Source organism: Monodelphis domestica, chromosome 4 (genome assembly GCF_027887165.1).
Source record: "Monodelphis domestica isolate mMonDom1 chromosome 4, mMonDom1.pri, whole genome shotgun sequence".
Lineage (NCBI taxonomy): Eukaryota > Metazoa > Chordata > Mammalia > Didelphimorphia > Didelphidae > Monodelphis > Monodelphis domestica.
In genome coordinates, this window is record NC_077230.1 from 444179460 (window position 1) to 444191999 (window position 12540).

At 42.1% G+C, this 12540-nt stretch overlaps 1 pseudogene; it reads left to right on the plus strand.

Moving 5' to 3' along the window:
• The first annotated feature begins 8154 nt into the window (after positions 1 to 8154).
• LOC130454035 (heterogeneous nuclear ribonucleoprotein A1-like) lies at positions 8155 to 9303 on the plus strand (annotated as a pseudogene).
• The last annotated feature ends 3237 nt before the right edge of the window (positions 9304 to 12540 follow it).

Sequence of the window (12540 nt, forward strand, 5' to 3'; positions counted from 1 at the left end):
GAATTCCTCCACTTTATTATTCCTTTGAGCACAATGGTATTCCATCACCAACATATACCACAATTTGTTCAGCCATTCCCCAATTGAAGGGCATCCCCTCATTTTCCAATTTTTGGCCACCACAGAGTGCAGCTATGAATAGTCTTGTACAAGTCTTTTTCCTTATGATCTCTTTGTGGTACAAATCCAGCAGTGCTATGGCTGGATTTGACAGCCATTTGAGAAAGCAAAGTGACGTCAGATAAGAGATCTATTGTCCAGGTTTTGGATAAAAGTTATCTAGAAAGGAGCTTTCCCAGGAATTGGAGCAAATGTGAATTTCTAGCACAGCCCTTTGACTGGAGAAGGTCTGACGGGTTTGGAGGATGCGAGGCCACTTCCCATCAGTGTCCCATCAATTTCCCAAGGTAAGGGGGTGGCAGTGTCTCCATTAGAATAGATGGGGAGAGATTCATCCTGCTCTGGGGGGAACTTCTTGAGGACCTCATGAATAGGAGAAAAGGACTTCTGGCAATCAGGAGTTGTAAGTTACCCCTTTGCCACATGTACTCCCAAAGCCTGAACTTACTTTCCTCTGGATTCTGTATGTAGTTGTGGGCAAGTGCGCCGTAAATACTGTTGGTAACAACTGGGAATATTTAGTTTGAAGGCTTAGCATAAGTTTCCAGAAATTGAACCATGCTGGCATAGCTTTAGAGAACCCATGTTCACCTTCCTGCCAGGAGAGAAAAAAAAAATCTGTGGACAATAAAGACAACTGGGGGCAGGGCATAAAAGTGGCCTCATGAAAAATGAAGCCTTGCCCAAGTTCTTGTCTGTGTGCTTTGGTGACTTGCTAAAAGAGATGCCACAAAAAAGCTCCTCTGCCTTTGGAAAACTGTCCACAAAGTCTCATCTTGCTCTTACTCATGCAGTGATGCATTCAGGAGGTGAAAAATACAATAAACCATTGTCAGTTCATCTACTCAACCATTTTAGCGGCCCAAGAAAGGATCTGACCCACCGCCAGGAAGACAGTGCATCACCCATGCTTTTTGCCCTGCTGGTAATGGTTGGACTGTCAGACTCGTTGATTTTGGTGCCCTCTTAGGGCCATTGGCACATACGTGTGAGGCAGGAAGGTAGAGCTCCTGAAGAATCATCCTCTTTTGCCGATGTCAAACAGGCATTCAGGCAGTCCATGATTTTAGCTGACCAACTAAGGAAAGACTCATTTTCCTAAGGAGCCAACAAACTCCTCGCTCAAGCACGTTGTCAGTCAAGGAAACTGTTCTCTACTGAAGTTTAAGATCTCGGTTCCCCCCAGATCAATTCCTTTAGCCTCAAAGCATATAAAAGTATTAGGAATGGCTCAGCTGAGGGTTATCTTTTCACAAAGGAGAATCTTAGGGTCGTTTTCCCTACAACTTCAGTCATGTGCTCTGATCCAGAAAGTAGTTTCTTTGGAAGAGATAACATTATCATTTTACTGTGTTCAGTACATTAACTGTACCTTAGTGTGTGTCTGTAGGGGGTGAGGAGGGGGTAGGAAGATGAGTGAGGATGGGGATGGAAGAATTAACCCTTTGCAGTAAATCACCAGCTTACCACTATTATGCATAACGAAGGAAGAACAGCTTTAGTATGACAGTTTTTAATTCCAAACCCCCCCCCCAATTGCATGTAATAACAATTTTCAACATGTTTCCTGAAATTAAAAGACCCAAACTGTCTCCCTCTCTTCCTCCCTCCCCCTTCTAGAGATGGCAAACAACTTGATCTGAATCACACGTATATTATTGTGCAGATTTAGTGGGATGTTAAAAAAATGGTTCCTCTTGTAGGAATGGCTATTTGTTAAACATTTGCTGGTGATAAAATCTGGAATGGTGAAATTAAGCTGTGAAGGACTTTTAAAATCGTGGCTCACGTAGGGTAGATTAGACCCATTCCTACAGCTCTGTATGTGGCTTAGATTAGTTTGTATTAGGAAATCATGAAGGGGTTGAGGTTTCTCAACTTGAAAAATTTTGTCTAACCTTTTTGCTTAAAATGCTTGCTTTTTAGAGGCAGCTGGGTTGTGGCTCAGTGAATTGAGAGCTAGACCTAGCATTGGGAGGTCCTGGGTTCAAATTTGACCTCAGACATTTCCTAGTTGTGGGACCCTGGCCAGGTCACTTAACCCCCATTGTCTAGTCCTTGCCACTCTTTCGCCTTGGAACTGATACATAGTATTGATTCCAAGATGGAAGGAGAAGGTTTAAAAAATAAACTTTTCCTTTCCATATACTTTCTCTTACTGAGAACTGGATTACCCCAGATAATCCTATATCCCTGGCTGTTCTCTCCAGCTGCACCTCTTCCAATTGTTTTGTGTAACCTCCAGGATTAGGGTTTTCCCTCAAGAAATTTAGTACTTGGCTTATCGTCTTCCTCTCCTCCCCAAATTTTGCCCTCATACCAGGAGACTTCAACATATTTCCTAATTCAACAGTAACCTTAACTCTTCTGACCTGAAGTTTCAATCCAATTCAGTCACATAGGGAAGGTCACCTCCTAGAGCTCACCATAGCTCACAGGTGATCCTCTATCTAACTATAGTATCTTATTATGCTGCCTCTCCCTAGGTCTTCTCCAAGTCCCATTCTTTACCCTCATTAGGACCTACAATCCTTCCTATGACCCCTGCTTTCATTTCCCTTTCCTAAATTTAGCCAATTTGACTTGAACTCAGTTTTAGATTATTTCCTCCCACTGCTTCCTCCATACTTACTTGCATGTGGTTAAGTAGAGGTAAAGGAAGTCACACAACTGTCCTGAGTGGGTACACAACAAATTTGTGTTATTCAACTTCAATTGGGTCTTCACTGCAGCAAGGCAATCCATTTTTTTCCAAATAAAACTGACGAGCTCACTCCCCACAGAAGATATTTCAAACTTTCTCTTCTCTCAAGCCTTCCACTTGTCCCTCAGGTTTTCAGCTGAGGCCCTCACTTTTTACTTGACCAAGAAAACTGAGGCTATTCGAGAGAAGCTCCTCCTTCTCTCTTGGCATCATCACCCATTCTTTCCTTTTCCTTCATCTCTGACAAAGTAGTGGCCCTTCGTCTAGCCAAGGCCAACCCCTCTAACACTTCATCTTAACTTTATTCTTTTTTTTTAGTCATTTAATTGTCATTGAATTCTATCAGCTAATCATCATCAATTCCATCAATTAATCACTTATTCCCCCCTTTTTAAAAATCATCAACCATTTATTAAATACCTACTGTGTGCCAGGGATTGCTCTGAGAGCTAGAGATACAAAGTAAGACAAAAACCCGGTCCCTACTGTCAAGGAGCTCACATTCCCATTGGGAGAGAGAATATACAAAAAAATTGTATAAACAAAATAGATCCGACATAAATGAGAAGTAATCTCCAAAAGAAGGCATTAACGGTGGAGTGAGAAGGTGAATGTGTGGGAAGACTAGGAAGCCTTGCAAATAGAAAATAAAACTGAGACACAACATGTGAATTTGCTCCCTTTTCCCCTTAGAGAAGTTTTCTTCTGATATGCCATTATGACGTATAAGTTTTAAAAGGTATTATTATGACCTATATGTGTGCATGTGTACGCACATATGTGTATATATGTATATTATGCAAAGATTACCCCACATGCACAGTCTGGACTCTCGGCAAGTTACAAATGAAATCCAACCCTCTATTTTAAATTCTATGATGAGATCCGAACCTTAACTTAGGAAAGCTCCCATTAAATTGTACATGCAACCTAGACTGGATGATTTGCATGAACTCTCTTGCTAATTTTTTTCTTTTAAAACCCTTACCTTCTGTCTTAGAATCAATACTATTATTGGTTCTGAGGCAGAAGGAAATAGAGGTTAAGTGACTTGTCCAGGGTCACAAAGCTAAGAAGTGTCTGAGGTCATATTTGAACCCAGGATCTCCTTTCTCTAGGCCTTGCTCTCAATCCACTGAGCCACACATCTGCCTCCCCCCATTAACTCTTAAATATAAAAATTTACTATCCAGGGCAAAAGCAAGGATACTCATAAAATTTATTCAATAGAAAGTAAAAGCAGAAATAACCAAAATATTATGTTCAATCCATGAACATAGGTCATGCTCTCCTACCCAAATACAAAGTTTCCATGGGGAAGAGTGAGCCCACCCTTACAGAAACCTAGAAGGTAGGCACATGAATGGTGAAACCTATGTGCCCATGCAACACACAACATCTGGGCTGCAGCATTGATGTCTGTCCTGGGTCACTACAGAAATAATCTGCTTCACAGGGAGTTGTTTCTCTGCTAGTTCCTCCTCTTTACAATCTCATCACTTTCCTCCTGGGCTCTCTTGGGCTCTCTCAAGCTGATGACAGAACTGTGAGCTCTTTTAGCTCACAGACACCCTTAACAGGTAGAGAAAAAGTGTTATGCTATTTAGATGAAAAACAGTTCCCTTAAGTCAGAGAGTTACCATGCTCCCCAGGTCTGCAAATGGTAGGAGATTCTGCTTTGTTCACTTAGCTCCAAATCACAGCTTAGAACAAAACAGATAGAAAGCCTGTCTTTCTCTGTAATTTCTCCCTCTTACAGTAGAAAGGTGATAGAGGAAAACACAAACATCACCTGAGATGCTTTCCCTATCTCACCTATAGATAGTGCTAGAGAGCAATAAGACAGTAGCAGTTCCCATAGCAACAAGCATCATCTCTCAGCCCATGAGATTACAGGATGAAGTTCTGCCTTTCTCCAGGCCATCAACCAGGCAAAGTCTTCAGTTGGAGAGTTCCCAGGTACATATACACGAAAGGAATACAAGATGATTTGGTGGGAACTACTAGCTTTCAAATAGATGACCTCTGAGAGTCTCTTGGACAGTAAGGAGATCAAATCAGTCAATATTTAAAGAAATTAATTTAGACTATTCACTGGAAAGTCAAATACTAAAGGTGAAGCTTAAATACTTTGGTCACAAAAAGAGAAGTCAGGACTCATCGGAAGAGACCTTGATGATGGGAAAGACTGAAGGCAAGTGGAGAAAGCAATGGCAGAGGTCGAGATGGATATAGTGTCATGGAAACAATGAATATGAATCTGGGCAGACTTCAAGAGATATGGAGGATCGAAGGACCTGGTGTTTTATATCTAGTCGGTGGGTTCATGAAGACTCAGACATGACTGAATAAGGACACCAGTGAGGAAATCTATAACCTATATTAAATTGCTTGCCTTCTCAAGGGGCTGGGTGAGAGAGAGGAAGGGAGAGAATTTGGATGTCATAGATGTACATGTAATTGGAAAAATAAACTATTTTTAAAGGTAAATTGACTTTATGTTTATTCTGTGTGCCTTTTCCATATTATTTCTATATGTGTATTCATGTTGATTGTTGTATAGCTGAATGTAAGGGTGCTGGGAATTGTAGTTTTTAGGGTAACAGATTCCAATTACACACTTCTAATGAAGGAGCACCCACAATTTGTATCCAATACACGGTTTTAAAAAAATCCTTACCTTCCATCTTAGAATCAATACTATGCATTGGTTCTAAGGCAGAAAAGTGGTAAGTTGACCAATAAGGGGTTAAGTGACTTGTCCAGGGTCACCCAGCTAGGAAGTATCTGAGGCCAGATTTGAATCAAGGACCTCCCAACTCTAAGTCTGGTTCTCAATCCACTGAGCCACCTAGCTATCCCCATGCTTTTTTGAGGTATTCCAAGGACCTATCCCTTTTCTTTGAACTCAGATATCACTTTCCATATGGCCACTGTGGTGCCTTCCAATCTCAACCTCAGTGGGACAGACTGACGAGAGCAAAAGCAAATCTCTCATGTGTCCTGATGCCGTTTCACCAGCTGTGCTTACTAAGTACCCAGAGTCTCTTGCCCAGGACGGGGATTCTTGCCTTCGCCAAATATACAACAGGTGGCCAGTATCTATGGGATTAAGCCTGATATCATGTGGGAAGCATTATCTCTTGATCATCAGCTGTCATTATATGGACTCCCTCAGGAGGAGTCTGACTCAGGCTAGGAGACATTGCTCTGGCTAAGGCTGGAATTACAGAAATAACCCTAGAGAGAAGGTAAGCAGAAAATAAATTGGGCAACAACGGACATTGCTACTACTTCCTTTAGTTTCCACAGTAATCCTATGAGTCGTGCTCTTCAGTCTATGGGCAAGGCACGGCACGGGATGTCCAGAAGGCAAAGTGGTCTGCCTGAGGTTCTGTGAGCTAACAGCCCAATTGTCAGTGCTTCCCATGAGGTAGGTGTTGCAAGGACATCTTCCTGCCTGGAGTTATATAGCTGGTAGGCATATACCCCATCTCCCCCATTCCTCTTTACTTATTCATCTCTTTTAAGCCCTCACTTTGTGTTTTACTAACAACTCTAAGGCAGAAAGGCAAAGGGTTAAGTGACTTGCCCAGGGTCACACAGCTGGGAAGTGCCTGAAGTCAGATTTGAACCTAGACCTTCCTGACTTGAGGCTTGGCATTATCCATGAAGCCACTTAGCTGCCCCCATATTTCTCTCTAGTCCAAGTCTGGTAACCCTTCCTTTTACTATATTCCTTCACCAGATTCCCTTCCCTTCCCCACTGTGAAAGCTTATTTTGTCACTGAACATCAAGTCACTTAGGAGCCCAGGACCGCTTTGTTGGAGAATTGGAGAAGACTACTTGGCCAAACTCTTAAGGCCCAAATCTGCAGGGATTTCTGTGAGTTTCTTCTGTTTTGCGAGCTAGTTGAAAGAGGTGGGGCTCTGTGACTTAGCCAAGCTTTGTTATTTTCAAATTTCAGGATGCCTGCTTTGAGATTGGACAGAGCAGCAAATCAGGACACCAGCACCAGTGAGAGAAAAAGAGGGTGCTTTGGCAGGATTGCAGGGATTCTAATTATTCAAAGTCTTCACTGTGATGATGGGGACATACAAAAAACTGCCACCAAAGAGAAAATCGTGGTCCAAGTCCAATGTCTCTCCTGTTATCAATTTCTCAATTTCATAATTAAAATCAGCTGAGCCTTTAATTCCTTGTTTACAAATTTAATTTGCTCTTCAAGACCAAAGAGCTTGAACCAAGAAGTCACCCTCCCTCACTTTTTTTCTAGGTTTCCTTGAGGAGCCAGACTTGTTGAAAAATAATGACTCAGGCCAAATCTAACTCCAAGGCTCATTAGGCTTTTGGGCCAAGTTTCTCAGTGAATCTTTCCCTTCTTTTCTCCTTCTTCTGCCTCCAATTATAATAGGAATAGATTTCCCCTTCACAAGACCCACAAGCAGACAACAAAACCAGGCTAATAAACGCACACATGCTGTGCCTCTCATTCCTACAAAGAAAGGAAGAACATTGTCCCATTGGGAGTCAACTCTCTTTCACTGATGTCAGGCTTTTATCTTTCCCCCATTGTCTATCTTCCTCTTCAAGTTGGACAAGAGTTTGTTCCCAACTCCTCAGTGAAATGGAGGTGAGACGTTATTTCAGACCCATAGTACAAGGACAGTTTGATCAAATGATAGGGGTTGGTTGGTGGCATTCTGCCAGGGCACCAGGAACACTGTCCTCAGTGCTCCTTTTTTATTATTTCCTCTTCTATCTACCATTGGAGAGCACTGGGAATTCACCTCATTGCTCTTGACTAAGTGCCCTATGACATTTCATATTCCAAGTTATTAAGATCAGAGGGCATTCACTGCTGTGACTTTTCCTTCTTCATTACTTGCCACGCCCTTCGATAATCACAAGGTAGACAAATGGAAAATTCCACTTTTGGCAGCCATTGTCTTGGTTCTGGGTGTGATCCATAAATTGTGTCTCCACTCTCAAATCCTGGCCATATTGCCTAGGGTAGGATGAGATATTTGGGTCTGAGGAAACTATAATCGCTTCCAGTATGTATTTCATGTACAATAGATGGGAAATTCTCAAGACTGAAATCTGAAGACGTAGACCATTCCAATGAGGAGACCATTCCAGTAAAGGGACTTGATTACAGAGATCAATTTGCATGCATAGGAAACTCTTGAGCTAACTTAAGACTTAGAAAAGTTGTGTCCAAGGACAGATGCTAGAGAATGAATAGGAACATATGGAATGGAGCTATAAGAAGAGTGAGAGGTCTTTCTGTCCTCGATGCTATTGGAGAAGGATCGCTGCAGCGACTGCCACTGTTCTCGCCATGTTGAAGTCAGAGTCCCCCAAGGAGTCCGAGCAATTGCGGAAGCTCTTCGTTGGAGGCCTGAGCTTCAAGACGACAGACAAGAGTCTCTGGAGCCATTTCGAGCAACGGGGCACACTTACAGACTGCGTGGTGATGAGGGATCCCAATACCCAGGGGTCCAGGGGCTTCGGCTTTGTTACCTATGCCACAGTGGAGGAGGTAGATGCAGCAATGAACACCAGACCTCACAAAGTCGATGGCAGAGTCGTTGAACCAAAGAGAGCTGTTTCCAGGGAGGACTCTCAAAGGCCAGGCACCCACTTAACTGTGAAAAAGACTTTTTGTAGGGGGCATCAAAGAAGACACCGAGGAGCATCACTCAAGAGACTACTTTGAATAATATGGAAAAATCAAAGTGATTGAAATTATGACTGACAGAGGCAGTGGCGAGAAGAGGGGCTTTGCTTTTGTAACATTTGATGACCATGATTCTGTGGACAAGATAGTCATTCAAAAATACCATACTGTGAATGGCCACAACTGTGAAGTAAGGAAAGCCTTGTCAAAGCAAGAAATGGCCAGTGCTTCTTCTAGTCAGAGAGGTTGAAGTGGTTCTGGAAACTTTGGTGGTGGTCATGGAGGTGGCTTTGGTAGAAATGATAACTTTGGCTGTGGTGGGAACTTCAGTGGTAGAGGTGGTTTTGGTGGCAGTTGTGGTGGTAGTGGATATGGTGGAAGTGGAGATGGCTACAATGGATTTGGAAATGATGGAAGCAACTTCGGAGGTGGTAGAAGCTACACTCATTTTGGCAACTACAAAATCAGTCTTCAAATTTTGGTCCCATGAAGGGAGGAAATTTTGGAGGCCGGAGCTCAGGCCCTTATGGTGGGGGCCAGTATTTTGCCAAACCACGTAACCAAGGTGGCTATGGCGGTTCTAGTAGTAGCAGTAGTTACGGCAGTGGCAGAAGATTTTAATTACTCTTAGGAAACAAAGCTTAGCAGAAGAGGAGAGCCAGAGAAGTGACAGGGAAGCTACAGGTTACAACAGATTTGTGAACTCAGCCAAGCACAGTGGTGGCAGGGCCTAGCTGCTACAAGAAGACACGTTTTAGACAATACTTTTTGTGTATGGGCAAAAAAAAAAAACAACACCAGGACTGTATTTGTGACTAATTGTATAACAGGTTATTTTAGTTTCTGTTCTGTGGAAAGTGTAAAGCATTCCAAGAAAGGGTTTTAATGTAGAATTTTTTTTTTGCACCCATGCTGTTGATTGCTAAATGTAATAGTCTGATCATAACACTGAATAAATGTGTCTTTAAAAAAAAGAAGAAGAAGAAGAAGAGTGGGAGGACTGCTGAAGCCAATTGAGAGATAAGGTAGTTGAGGCAATTTAAGGACAACAAAAAGGGCTTTTAAAGAATAAATTATGGAGAAGGAGAGGATCAAGGAAATGACTGAACCACATCTTGGGATGTGGATGAGGATGATAATTGACAATAGAGAGAAGGCAGAACTACTCATTTCTTTTGTTCTTATGTTCTTTGCCAAGGATAGTGGCCTGTCTATGGGAGAGCCTAGAAAAAAGTGGTTAGCAGAGATCTGCTCCCCAGTGTAAGGAGAAGGAGAGTAGTAAGGAATGGAGTAGCCCTAGGGAGCTCAATTAACCCTGCTAAGATGAGCTCCATCCTCAGGGAACTGAAAATGCTGGCAGATGGGAGAGCCCATGTCAGTTACATCAGAAAGTTCTCTAATCAAGAAGGACCTTTTCAGGACCCACTACATACCAGATACCATGCTAGGTATGAGGAATACAAGTGCAAAGAATGAAGCAATCCCTCCTCACAAAAAGGTTGAATTCTAATGGGAGAGACAACAAATATTTAAAAATATACATATCATATTATTCTCAGTAATACAACTATCCAGGACAATTCTAAAGGACTCATGATGAAAAATGTTATCCACCTCCAGAGAAAGACCTAAGTGAGGCTGAATGCAGATGGAAGCAGGCTATTTTTTACTTCCTTTACTTTTTTGGTGTTTTTTTGTCCATGTTTTCTTTTGCAATATGACTTATGGAAACATTTTAGCACGATTATACATGTAAAGCCTATATCAAATTACTTATTGTCGCAGGAAGGGAGAGAGAATTTGGGACTCAAAAATTTTTTAAATGCCCAAAATTATTTTACATGCAATTGGAAACAAAATTAAATATTATTTAAAACATATGCAGTATAAATATGGAGTAAGTTCAATAGGTAGCTAATTGCCAGGTAGTTTGGGAGAGAAGGCCCTAACAAATGGTTGAGATGAAATAGCCTGAGTATGTTGTAGACTACTACAGGAAAATGGCTGAAAACAAAGTTAGCCCTTGGGAGCAGAACCATCAGCTACCTCTCAAATAAGCCTAGAAGGGTCCAATGGAAGGAAGGAACAAGAGGGAGTAGACACATAGATATTCAACTTCTTTTTGGAGGACATATGGAGGAGGAAGGGGTCACCATCTGTCCCTTCTTCCTGGATTAGCTTTGGTTGGCACTGTAGATTCAGTCCAACCTATAGTTATGACTCAGAACATCCCCATCATACTTGCCGCCAGTTTATCACTCTGCTGGTGCTGGTGCAGCTTTAATGACTGTTGGCTTCTTCCACAGCGATGCAGTGACCCCTGATGACCTTCTTCTTTTCTTCTCACAAACACTTCCAGTTCAGTGTCGGGGGCCTGTCCCTGGTCTCTAGAATATTGGGTTAATTGCACAACCAATAGGTCAGTGGTCTCTTAAACCATTGCTTTCAGAGGGCAGAATCAAGGATGAGTTTCACTGGTATTTATTTTGAACATACTTATATATGTACATACTTCCTTCCTGATATGATGAAATTTCTTGAGAAAAAGGACTGGCTCGTATTTGCTTTGGATCCATAGTGCCTAACAGTGCTAAGTCTACGGTAAGTATTTGATAGATGCTTGTTGACTATTCAGATAGGGAGGTGACATTTCCACCGTCCTCTGCCCTGATCAGATCACATCTGGTGGCACCACTGATCAGCTGCAGAGGGTCCAGAGGAGGGAATCTTGGGTGGGGAAAGGTCTCAAGTCCATGACATGAAAGGGTCATGTGGAAGATCTGGACATATTTTGTCAGGACAAGAGAAGACTGAGGAGGGCTAGGAGATCTGTCTTTGAGTATCTGAAGGACTGTCACAGGGAAAAGTGATTAGATCTATTCTGCTTGTCCCCAGAAAGCAGAATTAGTGAGTGAAAAGATGTGAAGAGGTAAATTCAGTTTTAAGATAAGGAGAAACTTCCCAACAATTGGAGCTGACCCAAAGTAGACCACATTGTCTCAGAAGATAATGTGTGCCTTTGTACTGGAGGTCTATAAGTCAAGATGAGATAACCAGTCAGGCAGTTATAGGGCACCTACTATGTGCCAGGCATTCCAAGTGCTGGGCATGCAAATAGAGACAAAAGAAAGTCATTGCCCTCAACGAACTTATTGCCTATGGGGGAGACAATGAGCAAATAACTATGTACAAACAAGCTATATAATGGATCAATAATTGGAAAATAATAAATGGAGGACAAGCATTAGAATTAAGAGGGGTTGGAAAAGACTTGCTGTAGATGATGGGATTTTAGTTGGGACTAGAGGAATGTAGGGCAACTAAAAGTCAGAGATGAGGGAAAGCATTTGAGGAATGGAGGACAGCCAAAGAAAATATCCAGAGCCAAGAGATGGAATGCCTTGCTCATGGAATAGCCAGGCTGCCAGTAATACTGGATCAAAGCATATGAGGAAGTGTATAAAGTACAGTAAGGCTAGAAAAGTGGAAGTGGTTTGAATGCCAAACAGGATTTTGTATTCTATTCTGGAGGCAATAGGGAGGCACTGGAGCTGTTGCTGCTGTTTCTTTTAAATCCTTACCTTCTCTCAGAATCAATACTGAGTATTGGTTGCAGGGTAGAAGAGTAGTAAAGATTAGGCAATTATAGTTAAGTGACTTGCCCAGGATCTAGAGCTAGGAAGTGTCGGGGGTCAGATTTGAACTTAGATCTTCTCATTTCTAGGTCTGGCTTTCTATCTACTGAGTCACCTAGTTGCCTCTGCCACTGGAATTTATTGAGTGTGGGAGCAACGTAGTTGGACCTGAGCTCTAGGAAAATCACTTAAATATCTGAATAGAAGGTAGATTGGAGAGATTTTTGAATAGATGAATATCTATGAATAAGGAGAGACTCAAGGCAGGCAGAGGTATCAGCAAACTCCTGTAATAGTCCAGGTGTGATGCGATGATGACCTGTTCCAGGGTAGTGACACTATCAGAGGAAATGAGGTGGAGTATTTGAGAGATGTTGCAAAGATGAAGCTAATAGGC